Consider the following 24,869-nt stretch of genomic DNA (forward strand, 5'->3'; position numbering starts at 1 on the left):
GCTGCTGTGCTGCAGAACCACTGGTTCCAGCTGCTTTCTGATACGTTGGCTTAGATAGAGCTTGTCCATAAACTGAATACATGGGTGAGGAAACAGAATTAAGATCAGCCTTCCATTTACACCCAGAGTCAATTTAATTTGCTTTTAGTTGCTGAGATTTGATTGGGATCAGCTTACCGCTTTGTGCAGGAATGCAGGTGATGCTTCCAATCAGCACACAAGAAATCCACAAAACCCTGCAGAAACAGGGACATCTCATATGAAGTTCTGAGTACATTTAGAGACCAGTGGGGTCCAACCACCACCTCCCCTTAACATGCCCAGTCCTGTTGAGCTTAACTGCATATTCATAGTGTAATGCTGCCACCAAATGAGGTTCTGCTTGCCTCAGACATTTAAGGCAGCAGAGGTTCAGTGCCACCACTTAGAAGCACTGGGATAGACTAGAAGTTACTCACCTCATTCTGCTGCAATATAATTAAAGCTTGCCTGGGACCTGCTGCTGCCAAACTGCACTAACACAAAGTTCAGAGCCCTGTGACACTAACCTGAAGCTGCAGGAGCTGCTTTCATATGATCCTCAGTGCAGAGGGAACTGATTGCTCAGCGGTAACAGCTGCTGCTGAAAGGTGCAAGGCTGCAGTTAACTGGCAACAATGGACTAACATATGGAGCATCTCAATGTTATGTCCATAAATAGATAATAATCAGGAACTCTTGTGAGTATTATGTATTATATTTACATATATAAATATTATATTATAAATATAAATGATCAAATATTCTGAACTGCTGATATATCTGATAATAATTACAATAACAATGGTAGCTGCTCTCAATACGTGAAATGCCTCTCATAATTCATTATTAGTCGGCTAATTGATGAATAAACATCCTGCTGCTGAATATGTGTTTAAAAATAAATAAATCAGAAGGAAACCTGCAGAAGAAAGTCTTCTAACAGCTGTCTCTCTGTGTTTATTGGCATACAGCACGGTTAGTGAGATCCAGATCCATGTGGGCACTCAGGACGGATTTAAATAGCGACTCTGAATGGACGGTAAACCCGCACTGAAGGCCCAGTGAGCCAAAGCACGGCCGCCACTGAAAAATAGATTTGAAACCTGTCAATATGCTAACTTTGCGTGTTTACCTCTATAACTGATGTTATATGTAAAACAGAGCACATGGTCAATTAGCTTTTTAAAAATCTTTATTTTAAAGAAAACGATCAAAACAAGAGTTTTTCTGGAAGAGATTTAAATAAGTTCTGAATATGCATTGAAGAGAGGTTACATTTGAGTCTATTTTCTTTGTACAAAACTTAAAGCACAAACCTGAAGTCTGCACACTGAGGAAAACTGGTTTTGAGGATATTTATGAAATTTCCTCCTAATAACCAACTTGGGTCGGTCACCCCAGTGGAACATTTTATGTGTAGTCTGCAGGTTTCATGTTTTCAGCTGGAGATGGATGCTTTTTGTTCTGTATGTTACATATTTTTATCTTGATCAGGACATTCAGAACGCTTGCATGCACAGGTAAGTCCAGCTTCAGTTCCAGGTGTGCTCGTCCATTTAACTGGACCACCATGTTGTCCCAGCGTACATGCACGGGATAGACTGTGTAGGAAACCTTCATGACATTCTGCTGCCTCTAACTTTCTCTGTGGGACATCACGCTGCATGTAAGTGCAGCTGAAATCGCTGCCAACATGTTGTCTTTAAGTCACCTGAAGGGGGATTTTCTCACATGAGGCTGCGGTTACAAAATCAGGATTTTATTAGAGCAGAGCGACAGTCTGGACATGCTTTAAGTGACCACGAGTTGACACGTAGTCTTAATGGGCTGATTTTCAGTTTAGCCGTCTGACAGAAGAAACAGAAAAATATGTGGATGAGAGCAGCTTTATTGGGAATTTGGCTGGAAATATACACTCATTCTTTCCTGTTTTTACTAAAAGATGCAGAAATATTAAACCCTGTAACATGTGTTTAGTGCACCAACCCATGCCAACTCAGTTAGCATATATACAGTTACAGGAATAGTTTACTGAATGTCCCATCTTGTAGACAGCCTCAGTGTTGCATTTCCAGTCCAGTCTGCTGTCCAGGTGAACCCTCAGGTATCTGTAATCCTCAACCACCTCTTCACCGAGGATGGAGACGCTGTTCAGCTGCCTGCTGCTCCTCCTAAAATCCACAATCATCTCTTTTGTTTGTATCCAGATGAGGCGATAGTTTATTTTCCTATAGATGTGATAGTTTCATGTAGATGTGCTGAGGTGTGACAGGGAAGCTGTTGGTACATGGAGGATGTGAGGTCTGTAGCAGGAGGCAGCAGCATGCTGAGTTTGTCTGAACTCTTCCATCTGTCTGATCCCACATTATCCCAAAGCCTGTGAGCTTTTCCATTCCTGACCACACATCCCTCACACTGTTCTGCTGCAGAGAGTTTCCCACCGACTTGCTCTCTTCCTTTTTTCTTCACACTCCTCCTTAACTCCCTGTTTCCCTCCATGAAGGCCTTCTTCTTTATGCTCAGTGGCTGCAACACAAGTTCACATCAACCAGGCGTTTGTTCAGAAAACAGCGTCACAGCTTTGGACTCAGGAAGTGTTTCAGATGTCAGCTGTCACTCAGACACACTCTCATAGGGCCTGGATAGCTCAGTTGGTAGAGCATCAGACTTTTAATCTGAGGGTCCAGGGTTCAAGTCCCTGTTCAGGTGTAGAAATGTGATCTACCACTTAACCTGTACTTCCCTCTATGCCTGCACTCTGTTTCTACACTGTCACCTCTGACAGAGCCTGGCTGATGCTTTTCCTTCTATGTAGCTTATTGTTAGCTTTGCTGTTAGCTGCATCGTTATATCCTCATTTGTAACTTATATAAACTATAGAATAATTCTATATAAACTATAGAAATCACCTTAAATACACCAGCTGCAGAGTGTTGATCACATTCACTGAAACTACAACAGGTTAAGAGCATTTATCATGAATAGTTCTGCTTTATATCAGGGCTTCTTTTCACTTAGATTTCACTATTTGGACAATCTGTAATGAATGAACACCCAGAACAGAACACAAGACATTACAGAGATAAATCAACGCTGGTGCAGTTTAAACAACAAGGGCATTGTTTGCTTCATTTAAGTGGCAATAAAACAAAGCACTTCATCAGAAAAATCAGTGTCAGAAATATATTTTGTAAAGGCCTCAAGAGACATAGATGTTGGAGGAAGTTGCGTAAACTGTGATGATGTCACAAGTTCAGTCGCAGTGGTGCTTCCAGCTTCTCTGGAGTTTGGTGTGTTCCACATAAGGAGCAGTATTCTTTAGTATTTCAGCTTTAGACTGACAACATTTGTTGCTCAGTTTTCCTCTGAGCCACAGAGATGCTCAGCTTTCATTGTGTCCAATAACTGCAGCTTCTAAAGTGGATTTCATAGCACTGCTGCATCTCTGACAGTTATCAGATCATTTGGGTGGAAACACATACATCACAACCCTCTGAATCTGCTTTCAGTCCCACTTGAACAGTCTCTCACAGTTTCAGACACAAAATGTGTCTTTTAGTTTGAATCTCAGCTGATATCTCCAACAACTGTAGAGGGACTCATATCATTTCACCAGCTGGTGTGATAAACTTACAGAAACAGCTCAGGAGCAGCACCGGGGATCTTTTGGGAGAAAAGGGGATTCTCTCTGTGCTGATAGAGCTGGTGATAAATGAGTTTCTAACTCTCGTTTCAGGTCACTTGCCCTTCCTCGTGTGTCTCGGTCTGATTGTGGGATGAATGTTTCCACCTGTCCCCTGTTAACCCAGTGTATAAGAGTCTGCGTCCCCCTTGTCTTGTGCCAGTGGGTCGTATTCGTCAGTATCTACGTGTGTTCACTCCAGCCTTCCCAAGTCTGGTCACAGCCTTGTTCCAAGCAACCTTCGTGCTTTGTTCTGTTTCTCTTAGAGAGAGTTTTTGGTTTTGGTCATTTTTATATCACTGATTGGTTAAACCATAGTATATGTTTCATAGCTCTTTTGTTTCCTCCGAGTGGAGCGATTCTTTGTTTTCTTAAATGTTTTTCATAGCCTAGCGCCTCTGCTTTGCAGGACTGTTTTTCAGTTGATTACTAACCATAGTCTTCTCAGTCTTTCCTCCGTAGTGGGAGGGATTTTGCGTTACTTATAACTTTTGATAGTCTTTTTGTTTTTCCTCCTTATAGTGGAGCGAGTATTATTTTGATCATTTTTATAGCTATACTTCTTCCATTTTTGGGAGAAGTATATTTAGATAATTCCATAGCCTGTATTTTCTTCTCTCTCGGAGAATTGATCCTCTGCTTTTCAATAAAGCTTGTTATTGGAAAACCTTCTCCCTGCATCTGCGTCCTGAGTTCCTGGGCCTGACAACACTTTCCATAAAGCTTATTGCGGACAGACGCTTTTAAAGTATCTATCTGTTGAGTTGTAAATACATTTTATGATAGTTATCCCATATATACTCTGTTTTCTTATAAGAGTTTTGAGCAAAGTTGTGCCTTGCTTATTTGTGTGAAGGTGGTAAATTCCCCTGTTAGGAATGTGGTCTGGTCCGGCCTGAAACTGAATCCCCCTTCCCTTCTTTTGAGAGCTTTTTGTACACACCCATTTCTGAATAAAATGGAGGAGGCGTGATGGAGAAGCTTCAGAGTGGTTAGGAGATTGTAAGGAGCCGTCTCCTCACTAGCTCTCCTCAGGAGTAAAAATCCTTGACGTCTCTCTCTCTATCTTTATGAATTTCTAGGTATTTGAACCTGACACTATCCATAGATTATGACATTAAAAACCGAACAAGTTCAACAATACTGTACATCCATGTACGCCTATTTATAAAACATTAATGTACCTGTAACCTGTAATGAATCATTCATAATACACAAACAGCGGTATGCACTAGCCTATCAACTGACTAAGAACGTACACTCATGCAACTTTCATGAGACAACTAAAGGAAAAAAAGAATATGGACAGAAATAATGACAGAAATAACAAACCATATTCATAACAGGATTTTGAACTTAAATGGGAAAATATAAGTTTGATCCAGCTTAAATAGGTGGCCCATATGGGCAGTATTGGTCGGTTAGAGAAGTTGTTTATTTGATGTTATATCTAATATTGCAGAATATCAAAGCCTGTGGAAGAGAGAAGTGTTTGAGGCCCTGGACCTGGTGCGCTCAGAGGTGGAGCGGCGTTTTGATCAGGAGGGACTCCTCGGAGCTGCAGGGCGAGAGCAGGCAGTTCAGGGGAAACGAGTGGATGTGGGTTCCCCGGAACTGACCCCCTTTCCACGAGAGCGGCTAAGCCTTGAGCTGGACATACTGAGGGATGTGTGTAGGGGTCCATCCTGCAAACCTTGCAGCCCCAACCCCGCTCCATGCTGTCAGAGGTGGAGAAGCTCATTAGGCTTTCTCTGGCCCCGCCCATATCTGTGGCGGCATCCGAGCGCTCTTTCTCAGCCTGAAAACCTGGCTGCGCAACACCATGACGCAGGAGAGACTAACACATTTGGCCATTATGAACGCTCACAGCGACCTTATGGATGAAAGCCATGTCTCGACCCTGCTTAGAATTTTCATTAGTAGTGTTAGACCCGATTCTTTATATTGGAAGCCCAAGAACAAGCTGGAGGAATCTTAAGTTAAACAAAGTATTTATTCGTGGTCACATGTGAAGATTAGCCGTGCTGACCTCGGAGAGACAGAGCCCTCGCAGGGCCTCCATCAGAGAGAGCCCCGATATCTGGACACATTTCATATTTATGTCCACCTTTATCTCACAGAGGTTGTACCTACATTTGACGACGCATCATTGAATATTTACTCATGCTGTGAGCAGGCCATCCACCGTCTTTGTCATGTTCTTTGGATGTGATAAGCGATGTGTGTGTGTGTGCGTGTTGTTTCAGGCGTGCATCTACTGTACCAGACCTATCTGTCCTAAGAGACGCTTTATCTGACCCAGTTATTTTATCCCGCTACGTCATCTTAAAGTGTTGGACATACATTGCGTTTGAATGAGCAGAGTGTAACGTACAAACTAGGAACATAGATTATCTAGAGAACTACAGAATATGAATACATAAAGTCTAAGAATAAAGCCAATTTATAACATTCCCCCTCTTGGCATGATTTCATCATGTCAACCTTAAAATGAGGTCGGAGTGTCATATTCTGTATTGTGTCACCCCTGTTAGCGGCAGCCAACCTAGCAGGGCCCCAAACTGCAAGTCCGCGGCCACTTTAAGGTGCAGCACAACCAGAGGAGATTTTTTGTCATCATTATGTAAGCATCAATGTGTAAGCTGTTCTTCATTGCGTTATCAGCAGCAAGCAAGTCTTCATTGCACAGGCATGTGGCAAATAATAAACAATAATAATAATAAACAATTCTAATGCGTTAGCAAAACTTTTCTATCCGGAGTCTTCCATCATTTTGCTCGGAACAGAACCTCTTTCCGAGAGGGTTAAGACCTTCATAACTCCATGATTATAACTCTGCAAATGAGCACATTTCTTAAAAACTATAAGTGTCACGCCTCTACGTGTATGCAAGGATAAATATCTATATTATTCTGTGTGTATGTGGCCCCGAACCCATATGTGGTTTGAGCAGTGTCAAGGCCCTGCTCACCCATAAGCACCATCATAACACATAATAATAAATAACGAAGCTACAAAAAATTTCTAACATCTTGGAACTCAAACAGTGCATAAGGCAATTAACATTACCAGCAGGCTCGTCCACCGTTTGCAGCGTATAGGAGCGAAAACCCGGGAAAAATTGACACCGGGAAAAATTCCCCTATGGCCCCATTTCCACTTGGCGACCGACCACCTCATTACCTTTCAGTGTCTAAGGTCCCGCTCCAAACAGCCGAGTCACCCCCCTGGCAATGGTTATACTAATGATTGGTTGATTTATACCCAAAAAATGATTAATCAGCTTAATAAATACATGAAATACAACATATGAACAAATACTTCTTTTTTTTTTTCCCACGTGACGAGTCGTGTAGTCTCTTCTGGTCCAATCGTGTCACTGCTTGGTGCTCGGTTCTCCTCATGGCTGAACATCAGTTCAGCATTCTGATCCGGACCTAATCTTGGAAGGAGAGGTCACCAGTACGTCACTTCCTGAGGGATCTTCAGCATCCCTGTTCCCTAGCTAATCTTGTTTTTAGGACAATTTCAAGAGAGAATTTCCGCTGTGTTCTGTTGACAGTGCTTGAAGATTGTGTGCTTGTTCAACCATCATCTTGGCAAGATGGGCACAGCCTTCCAGAATTTCAGATGGACTCCTTGTCCGTTGCTTGGCTGTGAGTCCTGTAGTGGTTCTGAATCTGTGGATTAATAATTAGTCGGAGAACAAATAATGCAGCACACCAGAGCAATTTTCATTTGCCCTGTATCTTATACTCAGGACATGTCTTTCTTGTCCTCACTAGTGGGCAAAGGTTCAGTCCTAGTGCCCAATTCATCATTTTTCTTATGTCCCCCAAACCAAAACAACCAAATAAATAAAACAAACATAATAAAAAATTAAAAATAACCCAAAACAAAACAACTGGCCAGTTGATATACCTTTTGTGTACTCATATAACTCAATGCAGTGCAGCGTTCCTGCAGAATTCAGTACCATCAATTTCCTTTTGCTGTGGAAAAACTTCAGATCATTTAGAGCACACATCAACACAGAGACACTACACAAAACAAAACAACACAAAGCAAAGCAAAGACAAAAGAAGACAAAAACACACACAGAATTTTGTTGGGAAAACTTGAGAAGCAATTAATTGCCGAACATCTCCACTGCAGTTTCTGCTCCTGTGTTGCTCTTTGTCAGTAGGTGAGGTTCCTCAGTCAGTGTTCTTTCGGTGGGATCTGGAGCATGAGTACAGTGAGTCTTGTGGCTCCAGTTACTCAGTTTGTCTCCTATCAACCATACCTTTACACAATCTGATGTAGCTTCTGCTACCTTGTTTGGTCTCGTCCACAGAGGAGAGGACCAGTCACGTTTGTTGACTTTCTTTAGGACCCAGTTTCCTACTTACACAGGTGAAGTATGGCGGTCCTGTTCCTTAGTGAGTATTTCTGTAACCTGTTGAGATATACTCATCACCATGTTATTCAGTTGTTTCACTTATTCACACAAGTTTTCATACTGTGGTAGAACAGGGGGTGAGCCTGTTGGTGCAGTAGTAAATGGACAGGGCATTTTCTCCCTGTCCAGGCCTCATGTGGGACAACCTGACAACATGGTGGCATCTGGAGTAAATCTCAGGTTAATTAACATCATAGGGAGAGCTTCAGCCCAAGTTAACTGTGTGTCTACACAGAGTTTGTTGGGCCTTTTTGATGGTTCTTATTTGCTCTTTCCACTCGTCCTTGTGAAGCTGGGTGATAGACTGCACCGAGCTTATGTCCAGTTCCAAACATCTGTTACATTTCTCTTAGTTCTTCATAAGAGAAGTGAGCACCATTGTCTGATCTTATCACTTCTGGTAACCCAAATATTGGAATAATTTCTCTTGTAATCCATTTAATGACTTATTTCTCTTCTTCATTGTCTTGCCTTCCAGTTGGAGCAGCTGCTTCTTGAGTTGATGTAGGTGTTTAACAGGGCGCCGGCTGAGCTCACAAAATTTTTTCTTATAAACGGATTAATCTTCCTTTTCCAATCAGAGCGGCTCAGACCTCTAATTATTTAAAATGTTCTAAAATTCTCAGTTTGTTACTATGGTTGAGTGGCATCTCTTTAACTGTAAACAGAATTTTATTTCTATTTCACCCATTCTATCCAATGCTATACTGTTTAATTCAGTTATCATTTATCTGCAGGGTTACAAACTGCTAATCGTGTTGATATATTGTTTCTCTTGTATGGCTCTCTGGTCACTGTGGCTGTTTTTGAATGTGTCATAAAAACAAAACTTATCTTGTCTTGTTATGAATCAGTCTCACTGCAGCTGTCTTTAAATGTCTTTCAGAGTGTTCCTCTTTAAGAAAGCTATTGGTGATATCTGACTCCTGTAGCGCCTTTTGTTGTGTTTTTGTTAATATCCTAATAATCTAACCTATTTTAAACCTATCTATAAAGCACTTTGCTGCTTTGTTAAGAGAGCATTTTAATTGTTTCATAGATCTGCTGCAGTTAAATAGTTAAATGGTATATGGATATTGATCACTATCAACTCAGAATTGGTGAAGAGAGGCAGAGGAGACCTATTTAGATCAGCTAAATTTTTGGAGTTATGTTAATATGATCTCTAAAATAATAACGGCTAACCTTTACTGCTTTAAGATGATAACCGGCTGTTTGACATCTGACTGTCTGGCCTTGCTGTTAAATCCTGATAGTTCAACCTATGTCACATGGTCTGACTGTCTGATATCAGTCCTGCTTCAGGTGGAAATCATAAAGTCTCACTTTGTAGAACATTTGTTTTTGTTCCAACAGCTTTTCAATCAAAGGAGGAAATATTCTGAACGCTCTGCTTGTGTAAATCTTATTTCAGCAACAACTTGTATGAATGTCTTGTTTTCCTGGATTTATTTTGGACATTTTATTGCTTCTTATCTCTTCACTGTGATTCTTGCATTGAAAAGCTGTTTTCAGTTTATCTAAGTACTTTGGTATCTCTCCTAATCATATTCATGTTAAAATAACTAGATGTAGTTCTTGTACTCTTAAAGTACCGGCCAGTGATCACTCAGAGTCTGTAGATAAACGTATTGTTTGGACTGTCCTCGCTCTCAGGCTGAATGAGAGAAGAAGAAGCAGGATTGAGATGAGGCACTCTTAGGGTGATAGTATTTTATGACAAAGAGAACAACTAATAACATTATGGAGCAGCTTGGAGGTTATCAGTCATCTGAAAAAGTGTTTGGAGCTTTTAATCTGTGTGAAAATTTTTTTTATTAACTTCTGTCAATGAACCTTTGGGAAAAAAAATAATAAAAGATGTTACTTTGATGCTAGGTTAATTTGGCTTGTTGCTCTTGTGATTGTTAGTTTGGAGTTAGATTGATATTAGTTTTATTGCTAATGCCATAAATGCTATTTTATTGTTAATTTAGAGCTAGGTTAATGCTCAACCTGTTTTGATGTGACTCAAGCTAAAGGTGTTGCCCCAACTTTTGCCCTAACCAGATGCTTCCAATCGGATCTATTCATAGACAACAATGCACATCACAGCTCTGTAAATTCTAACCAATGAAGTATTAACACACCTCTAAGTAGACTTGTAGTCAAGACCGCCTAAACCGAGACCAAGACACTACCAAGACCAGAGGGTATCAAGACTGAGACCAAGACGAGACCAAGGCCAAGACAGACTGAGTCAAGACCAAGACAAAGTCGAGACGAGACCGAGACCGAGACCAAAAAAACAAACAAAAAAAACAGCTAGTGAACTAGTGTTACACCATAACTTGCATCAATTGAATAAAAGCAGCATACTGGGGTAAGAGGTTCAGTCCCAGTTTAAATTCAATTTAAGAAGGTATTATTTCAACTACAGACAGAACAATGCAGAGATTTGTACTCCAAGTACCTACAACATAGGGGGAAAAGAATCTGTAAGTCATCTGTTTCTATTCAACCACAACAAACTACTGTATCTTACAAATGCAGTAATTTTAAATCTATCAATGAGTGCAGGTCTTTACATACAAAATAACCTCATCCAATCCAGTGTGACATTATTTTTTCACATTGCATTAAGCCTCCTTATGTGTCAGCCAGCAATCAGACACAGCTAATGACAAGAAATGAAAGAAAAATATATACATATTCAAAAAAGTCTTAAGTTACTATACAATAGAATTGTGTCCCATAATAGATAGATAGATAGATAGATAGAAAGAGAAAGATAGATAAATACATTACTCTATCTATCTATCTATCTATCTATCTATCTATCTATCTATCTATCTATCTATCCATCCATTCATCCATCCATCCATCCATCCATCCACCTATCTACCTATCTAATAATAACATGCTGTGGTAGCCCTACACGCTGGACTGGTTACAGTTAACACAGGACAAGACGCCTAACCACCATAACCACGTCAAACATGATTGTACATTTTGTAGAATGGGTGTCAGTTGCAATTATGCTCAGGCCAATTCAAACTCAAGATTCATGACGAGACAGTGGTAGAGGAGTTGCGGCGTGTGAATCAAACTCGTTGCAAGGAGTTTCGAGCTGTCGCTAAACAATCAACATGTCAAATTGTACTTTCTCCTTCATAAGTGTCTCTGGTTTTAGGACGTTTTTACCTCACAGCTTTTATGACACAATGTCAGTCGAAAACAGCTGCTCTGATATCTGGCTTCATCGGCGAGAATGCCGCTAGTGCTAACCTAGCAGTGTCGTGGCACCCAAATGGCTCATCCTTCCTTGCGTGTCAGCAACCATATTATGCCAAAATCAACAACAAACCACATGGTACCAGGCCTTAAAGTGCTCACAGACACGGTTTTGATATACAGTATTTCTACTCAATGAATTCGCCAAAATATCTAACGTTGGTGAAAACTGTTAAGTAGCCAAGAGCCACTGATAAGTTAACTACCTGTACTTAGCATGTAGTTACACTCTTAGCCAAAAATGTTTCAGTAAGTCTGCAAAGAACTGAAGCTTGCAAAAAAATATCCGTCCCTAAATAATTTATACCGCGCGTGTAAGAAGAGCATGTCATGATAAATAATACTAGCACATGCATGATCTGGTCATGTGAGATTGGTACGGATAAAGAGTTTGGAGCCAGTACCAACTAGCTAGCTTACCTCTCCAGGTGTCTGGTGAACATTGATGTGGTCCCGGCCCGGCTGTTTCGGTGAGAGACACTTTGCAAAACTGCAAATGTCTTTATGGTCCGTAAATGCAAATTTGATGATGCCGGAATTCGTTGACATTATTGTTATGCTACTAGGTCTGACTGAGACTGAGCTACGACGTAAACCTAAAGTTTTGCGCTGGCTCTACACTTGCGTCTTTTGATTGGAATAGCGCCATTTTCTTAATCACAACAAAATACATGCATGTCATTGATTGGTTGCATTTGAAAGGCGTGAAAGGCGAAATAATTTAATGTTGCATTATCGAATGTTATGTTTTGTATCATGGACATTATTTGTTGCAAATCTCCCGAGACCAAGACAGTGAGACCAAGACAAGACCGAGGGATCCGAGACCAAGACAAGACCAAGACCAAAGACGGTCGAGACTGTGACAAGACCGAGAACACGTAAAAGTGGTCTCGAGACCAAGACCGGTCTCGAGACATCCAACTCTACCTCTAAGCACAAGATTTTATTAAGTCCTGGGACGCCCTATTGTAGCATTCGATGGGAGCCAGAGGCCTGATGCCAAGAATTCTGGTTTGGGTAGGGGTGGGGAGGGGCTTGACGAGGATCCTGTTTTGGAGGAGGGTAAGTATTGTAATCATACTGAGGAATCCCCCGTACTTGGTGTGCGTACTGTTGGGCCCGACCTTGTTTGGCCCCATGGCTGTAGCCCCTGCATTGATAGCATCGATCATTACTTCTTCGGGTGAGTTTGACCCTGTTGTGGTGGTTTCCTCTTCCCCTATTTCTGAATGGAGGTGGGTATGGGTATGGCCCATAAGAAGCAGGTGGATGGTGTGATTGCATAGCAGGAGGAGGGGCCTGCTGAGATATTTGTTTAACATAAGTCTTGTTATGATTTACCTTTTCTCTTATTTCTTTCAATTGTGATTTTGCCACTTGTACCTGCAAGGAAATTAATTCCTTTTTCTCTTGTTCCCGTTCTTCGATTTCATTATCAATGTATTGAGTGACATGGGCAGCCCATAATGCATATGTCAAGTTTGTTAATCCAACCACTTGTTTCAGCGTAGATTGCACAGAGGGAGACAGTGATCCTTCCACAGCTCCTCTAAATAGCATCTCAATGGTTTCACTTACGGCCGGATCTTCACCAGTTCTATCCTGCCATAGCTCTCTTACCCGGAGTAAATAGGCTGCCCCTCTCTCATCTCCATTCGGTGGTAGTCGACACAGTTCAGCTGACCTCATGTGTACAGGGAACTTTTCTCGTATTAGTGGCCATAACAAGTACACAAGCTGATGTACGGGCGTACTGTCTAGGGCCGTATCAGTTTGGCAGCGTTGCTCAATTTCTTTCAACATGCCCAATGACGTGCATGAGGCAAATACTCGTCTGAAATCACCTAGGGCTGGAACTATTCCAGCACATGCTTCTAGAAATGCCTTAATCCATGGTGTGCCCCCTTTATTTATGTCTGGTAACTGGGATTTAATCATTACAGTGTCCTGCAAGGAAAATGGATTATACGTGGTAGTAGTGCGACCATCACCTGTAGATGCCATTACCAATGGCATCTGATGATGACTGCGGTGGATGTCTGTGCGAGAGTGAACATTACCACTATCTGGTTTCTGAGCAGGGACATGTTCAGTACGATTTGTCCACTCACTCGGTCTGTTTTGCTCAAACACAGAAGTCAGGCTATTTACTGATGGACCACCATTTGCAGCCCCTGATCTATTCATGTAGATAGGTTCAGATGGTGCTTCCCGTGATTGGGTTTCTTTTGACCGTGATTCAAATGTGTCAGTTATGTTGGACGGAGGCATCTTATCTTCTTGTGTAGTAGGATGTGTCTCTGGAGAAGATAACGTCTTGACTGGCATTTGATGTGGTAGTTGTGCAGAGGACTGTCTCTGAATAGAGAATTTAACTTTTGCCAGAAATATTTCTGCTTTTTTCTGCCATCTAGTCAAGGTGTCAAATAATGCCGATCCCAAAGAGCGGGATTTACATGTTTTCCACTCATTGATCATTTTTTGCGACATATTCCAATGTTTTCAAATGTGTTTATACTTTACATATCAGCATTCAATGTGACCATCAGACAGTAAATTTATACTTTGATTTTTACTGATCAGGGGACATCTTAATTCAGACAACCTAATTTAGCTTGTCCAATGTGCAGAAATTTCACATATACTCATATATAAGAGGTTTTTCTGCTCACCTTTTTTCTCGGGCCCCTCAAGTTGTCTGAACAAAGTGACCCCCTCAATCAGCTCCAGCAGTCCTTCCTCGGAGTCAGTCCAATTCACGGGGTCACGGCACCATCTGTTAGACCAGATTCTTTATATTGGAAGCCCAAGAACAAGCTGGAGGAATCTTAAGTTAAACAACGTATTTATTCGTGGTCACATGTGAAGTTTAGCCGTGCTGAACTCGGAGAGACAGAGCCCTCGCAGGGCCTCCATCAGAGAGCGCCCCGATATCTGGACACATTTCATATTTATGTTCACCCTTATCTCACAGAGGTTGTACCTACATTTGACGACGCATCATTGAATATTTACTCATGCTGTGAGCAGGCCATCCACCGTCTTTGTCATGTTCTTTGGATGTGATAAGCGATGTGTGTGTGAGTGTTGTTTCAGGCGTGCATCTACTGTACCAGACCTATCTGTCCTAAGAGACGCTTTATCTGACCCAGTTATTTTATCCCACTACGTCATCTTAAAGTCTCGGACATACATTTGCGTTGTATGAGCAGAGTGTAACGTACAACCTAGGAACATAGATTATCTAGAGAACTACAGAATATGAATACATAAAGTCTAAGAATAAAGCCAATTTATAACACACTTGACTTCACTTCCGTATTTTCTAAGCGCGCGAACCTAAGTGGTGGGCAACTGAAGCTGGATCCCATTGAAAACACTGTGTTTTGTCTGCCACTTTTTTGCCCAAAATGCCTCAGTTTTGTGCCGTTTTTGGATGTAGCAATCGGTCTAACCGAGAGAAGGGAAAGGGTTACTATCGAGTACCTAAGGTAATCGCCCATAGAGGTGAGAAATGGAAAAAAAACTCACAGAACAACGCCGCAAAAAGTGGATAGTTAACCTACGTTTACAGACTGGAGGGGCTGAATCTTCAAATGCTCGTGTCTGCGGTGACCACTTGGTCAAAGGTATGTGCGAAATCTAACTGTTTAGTTGTAGTGCAGTAAAGTATTATGTTGTTAAATGCCAATCAACAGTAATGTAATAAGGGCTACGTTTGGGCTTTGTTTTGAAGGCTGCCCCAGCGCGTTGTTGGCTACTGAGTCAGTGGACTGGGCTCCGACGGTCAAGCTGGGTTACCAAAACACAGAGCTAAGACACCGTCATCAGTGTTTCATGCGATCTCTGAGAGTGGTTGATCTAAACAAAACAAATTTGTCATGTCGTCACAATCTTCACGTTTCAGTAGTATCCACGAAGTGCTTAAGTGCTAACAGGGCACATTAGCTCCCAAGTTCTTGACAACAGAATCGCTCTCTCTCTCTCTGCCTTGTGCATTAGGCTAACAAAGACACAATGTCAGCATTTGGATATTTGGATTTCGGCATTTTATTAAAACATAAACATTTTTGATTGTTATTTGAGTGCCAACATTCACAGCTCGGCATTCAACATGTTAAGTTCTGCTTTACTGCCCAGCCCTGCACTACACACTGCATTTTCCATTGGGACAATGCACCATAAACAACACAGAAAACAAGCTTACCCTGGCCAACACCAAAACACAATCATTCTGTAGACGTTTTACTCCGAGTTTGCTGATCCATCCGCTGTGGTAATAGTTGTATGCCTCCAAACTTTTGTGGGCCTTCAACTGTTGCTTGGTGTAGTAAGAAGTCTGAAGAACCAGGCAGCTCGTTATGTCCACAGCCTGTATATTCGGCAAATCGTTCCGGTCTTGCGAAAATTAGGACATTTTCATTAAGTATGGGTCACGCCCAATGTATTTCTCAACTAACGCCAAATACCTTTCCATATATGCCGGCTCCAAACCACTACAATATTCATTCATCTCCATGTTGGAGATTGCTGCAGCAATTACAGCAGCAAGCAAGTCTTCATTGCACAGGCATGTGGAAATAGTAGAAAACAATTCTAATGCGTTAGCAAAAAACCTTCTATATCAGGAGTATTGATCAAGATTCTAGAAATAGAGACTCTTTTCTAGTAAGTTTAAAACCTTCCTCACTCAACTGATAATAACTCCGCAAATGAGCACATTTCTTAATAGATTATATGTAGAAAATAATATTTCGCTATATGTATTGTGTGTATGTGGCCCCGAACCCATCCTCTGTGTGGACTCTTTGTTCATAATGGCCTAAAACTCTATGTGGTTCACAAGGCCTTGCTCCCCCATAAGCACCATCACAACACACAACACTGATTTATCAAAAATTATCACATAATTTCTAACCTAATGACACTCAAACATTGCATAAGGCAATTACATTACCAGCAGGCTCGTCCACCGTTTGCAGCGAATAGGAGCGAGAACCCGATGGCTGAACCGGGAAAAATTCTCCTATGGCCCCAGTTCCACTTGGCGACCGACCAACTCATTACCTTTCAAAGTCTAAGGTCCCGCTCCAAACAGCCGAGTCACCCCACTGGCAATGGTCATACTAATGATTGGTTGATTTATACCCACAAAATGATTAATCAGCTTAATGATTACATGAAATACAACAGATGAACAAATACAATTTTTTATGATGTCGTGTTGTCTCTTCTGGACCAATCCTGTCACTGCTTGGTGCTCGGTTCTCCTCTTGGCTGAATGTCTGTTCAGCATTCTGATCCGGAACTAATCTCTGAAGGAGAGGTCACCAGTATGTCAAAGCATATCATATCCCGCAGGAAGTCCGTCAGACTGCACCTCGACTTCCGGTTATCATTTGTATTTATAGCCTCATAGGTTGGACTCACACTCGACCGAGTATGATTGGACATGAGTAGGTCCAACATGCTTCGTCATATTCTCTGGATCAGCCCAAAACAATGTGTACGTGTGAATCTGCCCTTGCTTTCCCAATTGTTTTGTCTCCCTACTCCTGGATCACTTTAACCTGGTTCTCACGCAGATGGATGTTTCTCGTCCATCTGGAATTGTGTCGGTTGCCTAGCTGTTCTCTGCTGTGAGTAGGCGGGGATTGTATTCAAAAACCTCTCGAACCTGATTGGAGAATTCAATGTGTGTGTCACGTACTACTTCGACCAATCATATCGAAAGCGGACGTGACGCGTTGGAGCGCGACCAGTCTTTCGGTCTGTGGTGGAAAATAAACAAAACACAACAGCAGCGAGCAAAGCAGGAGCTAGCAGCAGCTAATCGTCCGGCAATGGCTGTGACCACAGATTCTATAATAGAATTCGTTATAATGGCTGTGGTTTGACTGTGTTCGTTGTCGCGCCGGATGCTACGTCATACCTGTTAACACCCCGCCCCACGATTGTGATTGGCCCGGTTATGGGGTAACCGGGGACTTCGGGCTCAACAAGGCGCTCCCAGACCCTCGAGCGAGCTCACGAAGTGTAACGAAGATGCACGAAGCACGAAGGGTCTGCGTGAGAGCCAGGCTAGGATCACTTTAGGTCATCATGGAAAAGTACTGAGACTATTTCATTCATAATGTCTAAGAACAAAGCCAATTTTTACACTAGACAGGCACTTTGACCAACTAAGCCACAGGGCCACATGGTTCATAAAACTGATGAAAGAATAAAGAGCAGGAACTGGATCCACCTCAGGAAACAAGGTTTTCCTTCAAAAATTTTTTTTTATCAAGTCTGACCAAAGAACAGACTCAAAATAACCATGATGCTCATTGAAAGGTCCATCATTTGATCAAGACCAACAATGCAAAGCATTCAGTAGAACCCTGATAACAACCAGTTTCTCATGCGAAGTCATAGTTAGCTCTGATGGACTACAGGCACTGCTGGGATTTGAACCCAGGATCTCCTGTTTACTAGACAGGCACTTTGACCAACTAAGCCACAGCGCCACATGGTTCATAAAACTGATGAAAGAATAAAGAGCAGGAACTGGATCCACTTCAGGAAGTAGTTTTTGTGATTCTGTACCTCAAGAATAGTTAAAGCCATGAGTAGAAGTGCCTCCAATTGGTTCAAAACTTCATCATATTTTGCAGATATTGTTGGGTTTTCTACTCAGACCCTGGTGTTCATGAGGAAGTCACTTTCACCAGTTACAGCCAGATCTCATGAAGCGGTGTACTTATTACACGCCAAGTCATTTACTGTGTTTTTACAAGGCTTTTTTATGCTTTTGCGTATTATTTTCCGCTACATATTTCAAGGAAATGACGTCCTGCCCTCAGCTTTTACTCTAACTCTGACTATTACACAGTTTGTACGTTCATTTTGATGTTATGTAGTGTGACAGGAGGAGAACCTCCACCGTACTGTACCCTAACCATTTGACTTGTTATGTGAACAGAGGAAAATTACACTCTGAAAGTATAAAATAGGCATAAATGAGACTTTAAAAAGTGTGTGCTATTTATACGCACTTTCATTAAAGCTGCCATTGGCAGGTTTTCAAAATTCCGAGTCTAAAGTCGGAAAATTCGAACTGATACGACTTTCAAGTCCCTCCCCCTCTGTGGACGAGGTTGTGCACGTGAGTTCACACCAGTGTGCGCGCACACAAGCTGGGGGCAGACTCACGCTCAGCATGGAAGACGTGGTTGGTGACTGTTCTGCTCAGATAATAGATAAATAATAAACCTAACGTGATTGGTTAAAAACAGCCGGGAGCGCTCGATTTTTGCAGGCACGATTACAGGCTTCAGAGGGAGCTACAGAATTCGGGATTTTTCCTAAACAGCCTATTTAATATTCTACTTCCAGAATCCCATGACAGTTCAAGCTAATATGACTAAAAAAAAGTTGCCGACGACAGCTTTAAGTGGACTAGTGAAAAGGATTTAGTAGAAAGCTGATAATAATCTGTTTTATATGCTAAGTCATAGCTTGCTCTGAAAGCCCACAGGCACTGCTGGGATTTGAACCCAGGATCTCCTGTTTACTAGACAGGCACTTTGACCAACTAAGCCACAGCGCCACATGGTTCATAAAACTGATGAAAGAATAAAGAGCAGGAACTGGATCCACTTCAGGAAGTAGTTTTTGTGATTCTGTACCTCAAGAATAGTTAAAGCCATGAGTAGAAGTGCCTCCAATTGGTTCAAAACTTCATCATATTTTGCAGATATTGTTGAGTTTTCAACTCAGACCCTGGTGTTCATGAGGAAGTCACTTTCACCAGTTACAGCCAGATCTCATGAAGCGGTGTACTTATTACACGCCAAGTCATTTACTGTGTTTTTACAAGGCTTTTTTATGCTTTTGCGTATTATTTTCCGCTACATATTTCAAGGAAATGACGTCCTGCCCTCAGCTTTTACTCTAACTCTGACTATTACACAGTTTGTACGTTCATTTTGATGTTATGTAGTGTGACAGGAGGAGAACCTCCACCGTACTGTACCCTAACCATTTGACTTGTTATGTGAACAGAGGAAAATTACACTCTGAAAGTATAAAATAGGCATAAATGAGACTTTAAAAAGTGTGTGCTATTTATACGCACTTTCATTAAAGCTGCCGTTGGCAGGTTTTCAAAATTCCGAGTCTAAAGTCGGAAAATTCGAACTGATACGACTTTCAAGTCCCTCCCCCTCTGTGGACGAGGTTGTGCACGTGAGTTCACACCAGTGTGCGCGCACACAAGCTGGGGGCAGACTCACGCTCAGCATGGAAGACGTGGTTGGTGACTGTTCTGCTCAGATAATAGATAAATAATAAACCTAAGGTGATTGGTTAAAAACAGCCGGGAGCGCTCAATTTTTGCAGGCACGATTACAGGCTTCAGAGGGAGCTACAGAATTCGGGATTTTTCCTAAACAGCCTATTTAATATTCTACTTCCAGAATCCCATGACAGTTCAAGCTAATATGACTAAAAAAAAGTTGCCGACGACAGCTTTAAGTGGACTAGTGAAAAGGATTTAGTAGAAAGCTGATAATAATCTGTTTTATATGCTAAGTCATAGCTTGCTCTGAAAGCCCACAGGCACTGCTGGGATTTGAACCCAGGATCTCCTGTTTACTAGACAGGCACTTTGACCAACTAAGCCACAGCGCCACATGGTTCATAAAACTGATGAAAGAATAAAGAGCAGGAACTGGATCCACCTCAGAAAATGTTTTTTGTGATTCTGTAACTCAAGAATATTTAAAGCCATGAGATGAAGTGCCTCCAAGTACAGACTGTTTTGGAAGTCCAGCACTCCTGAAGCACTGCTGTAAACAGTTATGGCACCATGTTGACGTACATAATAACACCTTATGGCACTGCTGGGATTTGAACCCAGGATCTCCTGTTTACTAGACAGGCACTTTGACCAACTAAGCCACAGCGCCACATGGTTCATAAAACTGATGAAAGAATAAAGAGCAGGAACTGGATCCATTTAAGGAAACAAGGTCCTGAGACTTTCCCAAAACTAAATGTGACTTCTAAAAAACATTTTTATCAAGTCTGACAAAAGAACAGTCTCATGATAACCATTGAAAGGTCCATTATTTGATGAAGACCAACAATGCAAAGCATTCAGTAGAACCCTGCTAACAACCAGTTTCTCATGCTAAGTCATAGCTTGCTCTGATGGACAACAGGCACTGCTGGGATTTGAACCCAGGATCTCCTGTTTACTAGACAGGCACTTTGACCAACTAAGCCACAGCGCCACATGGTTCATAAAACTGATGAAGGAATAAAGAGCAGGAACTGAAACCCAGTTTGGAAGTCTGGAAGTTTTGGAAGTCCTGAGGGGTGTTCCACGAAGCTGGATTCACAGAAAGCCTGGCTTTTCTCGATAGTTCTGGCTAATCAAAGAGAGAGTTCCGCTCCACCAACGTGGCTCTTTTCTTTCAGTTGCTCTTTCCAGCTCTCTGCCTCTTTCAGAACTGACTGATATTCACTTTCTGCTGCTGCTGCTTTCAGAGTTTCACACAATCCTGCAGTGACTCGGTTGCACTGCTTGAGCTCCTGCTCACACTTTTGACGGAGATGACGCTCACACGTCAAACAGTTTTGCACCTTCTTTAGTTTTTCCTCAGTCATGGAGCAGCCGCTCTCTGCTGCCACTCTTCTGTCTTTTTCTCCTGTCAGAAAGAAATGTTTCTTCAGCAGCTTTGTCCTCATAATATCCATCCCATGCTATTAATAGCTGTTCTTGTCATTCTTCTTTCGGTAAGAGTTCTGTCATTTCTCTGATCCATAATCTCGGTCGGCAGCAGAGGCGTTAGAGGGAATCCCCTCGGTTTGTGAAACTGGAAACTTCCACTTGACTGGAGGAACTACGGAGGCCTGGAGATGATCCTGCAGGAGCTGGACATCCTCTGAGTGAGGAGTCCCAGCTGCAGCAGAGACCTGGGGTTGTTCTTTTTCCAACAGCTGCTGGGTTCCTCATAACTTTCCTTACTGCCAAAAGTAATGGGACACGTGTAGAAACCCTCGGGCAAATCGTCGTCTGCCATGTCACACCACTGAAGTGGAGGAGATGATTTCTTGGTTTGACTCATTTTGCTTGTTGTTTTTAAGTACTTTGAAAAAAAAAGACTTTTTAAGATAGCAAGTAAGCGTTGTTTCTAAGTGCTTGTTAAAATGACTATTTAAGATAGTAATTAAGTGTTTTTTAGGCGATGTGAAAACCGTTTGCTGTGACTTTCAAATATGCTTCAGAAACTGGACGTGTTTCTTCAGATAAACTCCTGACCAGCTGTGAAAAAGCAGTGAAAATGTCTGGCCTGTATAAACTTTGTGATGTCAAACAAGATCAGAGATGACATCGATTGTGATGTCACTACAGTGATGACATCACAGCTTTGTGAAGGCTTCTGTTCTGTCTCTTCTGGTCTGTGGTTCCAACCACAGATTCTGGATGGAAGTGAAGTCCGGATTCCAGAATGTTGATTTGTGTTCTCTGTTAATCTCTGGACGACTTCAGCTGATTACTTCCTGTCACTGTCACGTTGGAAGGTCCACTTCTGCCAGTTTTTCAGCAGCCAGTATCATGTTTTCCACCAGCAGTGTTTCCCAAGACAGAATAATGTCAGTTTTTTTTTAAAATCTGACAGGTAACCAGGGAAGGAAGGACAAGAGGCAGGGAGGTGGGCAACCACTTTGTGGCCTGGTGTGGGAATAATCACCTCAGCTGCTGATTTTAGGAGGAGCACCAATAAGCCAAACAGCGTCTCCATCCCAGGAGAAGAGGTGGCTGAGGAATACCTGGGAGTTTAACTGTTGCATATCACTTATAAGTCTGTGGTGCAGAGTGCATCTTTCTTCAGCACCATCTGCTGTGGCAGCAGCATCAGAGCCAGCGGCTCAAAGGAAATGAGCAAACTGCTAAAGAAGGCTGGCTCTGACCTGGGGACTGCTTTGGAGCTGTGTTTGATGAGCACTCACTTGTCCTGTCCAGCATTATGGCAGCAGAATTGTAATCTGAATACCAAACACATTTGCTATACCAAGGGAAGCTTTATGAATGTAAAGCTCCCCTTGATGCCCATCCATTAGCTATACCGCTGAATCTGTCGGTCGGGTCGCGGGGGGGGCTGGAGCCTATCCCAGCAGTCAATGGGCGAGAGGCGGGGTACACCCTGGACAGGCCGCCAGTCCATCGCAGGGCCACATAGAGACAAACAACCATGCACACTCACACTCGCACCTAAGGACAATTTTTTGGACAGTGGGAGGAAGCCGGAGTACCCGGAGAGAAACCACGCATACACGGGGAGAACATGCAGACTCCACACAGAAAGGCCCCGGCTGGGTGTTGAACCTGGAACCTTCTGGCTGTGAGGCGACTGTGCTAACCACCACACCACCGTGCAGCCCCCTCCATCAACTCCTTATTTTTATTTATTTATTTTTGTTACAATACTTAACATGATGTGATCGTGTGATAGTGCCGAACCGGACCGGGGGACAGAGAGAGAGGGAGAGCGAAGAAGGGAAAAAAAGGAACAGAAATATGAAGAGACAAACATAGAAAACAATGAAAAATCAGACAACCAGCTGCTACACCTGTAAAAACAAAACTGAAGACAATCCAAGGCTTTTGTGGGGAATCCAGCCTTAGAGGCACCAGGAGCACCTGTAAACAGATAAGCAGAGAACAAACACAGAAACGAACAAACAAAAAAGCACAAGCAGCAGCAATCACACGGCAACCTTCCATCAAGGAATCGAACCCTGTTCCTCCGCTTGACAGGCGGATTCTAACCTTTGACCATTGAAGAAGAAACAGAATGTGTTGCTTGACTGTCGTGCCAATTCTGAGAATACAAGCTGTAAGAGTATCACTGAAAAATTGACAAAAAAACACGTTGCTAAAACCCTTTCATTGTCAAGCATTTGCATGGCTGAGAGCGTAAATTGACTGTGGAAGGGGTTCCATGGTGTAAAGGTCAGCACTCTGGACTTTGAATCCAGTGATCCGAGTTCAAATCTCGGTGGAACCTTCAGGTGTGTGCTGTCATGGTTGTGTTCTGGAAAGAAGATGAGTTGAGTAGGCTAGTCACTTGTGAAATGACACCAGAGTGCACGATTGATCAATTCCAGCTGAGAGGATCTGTGGTATGTGACGTCACACCTCTGTGTTGCTAGTTGAATCTTTTTTGGTTTCCTCTTGCATATTCATTTACGATGCTTCTATTTATCCATGCTCTCCCACAGGAGTGTGTTACAATCCCACTTCTGACTCAATTTGTTGCGACTCCAAAATCTCTTTCCGCAAGCAACAAAATTTGGGAAAACTTACCTCATTCTTTGGCTTCAGGAACACTAGTGAATAGGCATGGTGCCGGTTTCCGTAGTGTAGTGGTTATCACGTTCGCCTCACACGCGAAAGGTCCTCAGTTCGAAACTGGGCGGAAACATTACTTGCTCCTCCATTATTTATTTCATCCTTGTGTGAAGATGTATGACTGCATGTTAATGATAGCAACATCAACATATTCATAATTATGGATAGGAGGGGAGCCTCATCTGCTATTCTTGACATGTAAAGTCAATTTTTGCAGGTTTTCAAAAGATTTTCTGACGCTATGTTGTGAAACGGACTTTGGCGAATCCCTAGCTGCTGAGCGAAAATGGCAACCTTCGGTCAAGGAATCGAACCCTGTTCCTCCACTTGACAGGCGGATTCTAACCTTTGACCATTGAAGAAGATACAGAATGTGTTGCTTCACTGTCGTGCCAATTCTGAGAATACAAGCTGTAAGAGGAGTGTGTTACAATCCCACTTCTGACTCTAATTTGTTGAAATTCAACAATCTCTTTCCGCTGGCAACACAATTTGGGAAAACTTACCTCATTCTTTGGCTTTCGGAACACTCGTGAATAGTGCCTTCCGCTTTCACAGCCTTGGAAGGCACACCTGTTCCTGTTTCTCGCCGAAGGGGCGTGTCTGAAAGGGGGTGGCTGTGGATTTGGGTGTGGGGGGGGCGATTGCTGAAAAAGTGACATCACTTTTTCACAAACACGGATTGGCACTTTTTCTGGGGGCAATTCAAAAAAGGGGAGTACTTGAAAAAGAGGTTCTGACACTTGCTGGCGCTTCGTGTGTACTCCCCACAGCAGGGAGACTCAGAACCAACACCAAAAACGTGAAAAAGATGATTTTGATTCTCTATCCCCTTTAACTAAATTTTGGAGCGTCCTCCTTTCCAAATAATATGTTCTGTTTCTTGTGAAAATATAATTTGCCATTAAGACGCCCATCCCCATATATTCTGTAGTCTGTGCTTACTTTTTAGGACCTGGAGTTATGCCAGCGTTAATTATGCAAATGAGGTGATGTCATCATTTGTGTGCTAATAGTTGAGATTTTACGGATATTTATGAATTTTA

General features: G+C 42.3%; 8 non-coding genes across 8 annotated transcripts; 3 read left to right on the forward strand and 5 right to left on the reverse strand.

The window, feature by feature from the left end:
* Positions 1 to 2,657: 2,657 nt before the first annotated feature.
* Positions 2,658 to 2,730, forward strand: trnak-uuu (transfer RNA lysine (anticodon UUU)). Its single transcript has one exon. It is a non-coding gene; the product is annotated as a tRNA-Lys (tRNA).
* Positions 2,731 to 17,855: 15,125 nt separating this feature from the next.
* trnat-agu (transfer RNA threonine (anticodon AGU)) lies at positions 17,856 to 17,929 on the reverse strand. Its single transcript has one exon. It is a non-coding gene; the product is annotated as a tRNA-Thr (tRNA).
* A 1,008-nt stretch (positions 17,930 to 18,937) lies between these two features.
* On the reverse strand, positions 18,938 to 19,011 carry trnat-agu (transfer RNA threonine (anticodon AGU)). Its single transcript has one exon. It is a non-coding gene; the product is annotated as a tRNA-Thr (tRNA).
* A 1,008-nt stretch (positions 19,012 to 20,019) lies between these two features.
* On the reverse strand, positions 20,020 to 20,093 carry trnat-agu (transfer RNA threonine (anticodon AGU)). Its single transcript has one exon. It is a non-coding gene; the product is annotated as a tRNA-Thr (tRNA).
* Positions 20,094 to 20,297: 204 nt separating this feature from the next.
* Positions 20,298 to 20,371, reverse strand: trnat-agu (transfer RNA threonine (anticodon AGU)). The gene has a single exon. It is a non-coding gene; the product is annotated as a tRNA-Thr (tRNA).
* A 253-nt stretch (positions 20,372 to 20,624) lies between these two features.
* On the reverse strand, positions 20,625 to 20,698 carry trnat-agu (transfer RNA threonine (anticodon AGU)). The gene has a single exon. It is a non-coding gene; the product is annotated as a tRNA-Thr (tRNA).
* Positions 20,699 to 23,407: 2,709 nt separating this feature from the next.
* Positions 23,408 to 23,479, forward strand: trnaq-uug (transfer RNA glutamine (anticodon UUG)). Its single transcript has one exon. It is a non-coding gene; the product is annotated as a tRNA-Gln (tRNA).
* A 344-nt stretch (positions 23,480 to 23,823) lies between these two features.
* On the forward strand, positions 23,824 to 23,896 carry trnav-cac (transfer RNA valine (anticodon CAC)). Its single transcript has one exon. It is a non-coding gene; the product is annotated as a tRNA-Val (tRNA).
* The last annotated feature ends 973 nt before the right edge of the window (positions 23,897 to 24,869 follow it).

The sequence above is a fragment of the Odontesthes bonariensis genome, chromosome 11, assembly GCF_027942865.1.
Source record: "Odontesthes bonariensis isolate fOdoBon6 chromosome 11, fOdoBon6.hap1, whole genome shotgun sequence".
NCBI lineage: Eukaryota > Metazoa > Chordata > Actinopteri > Atheriniformes > Atherinopsidae > Odontesthes > Odontesthes bonariensis.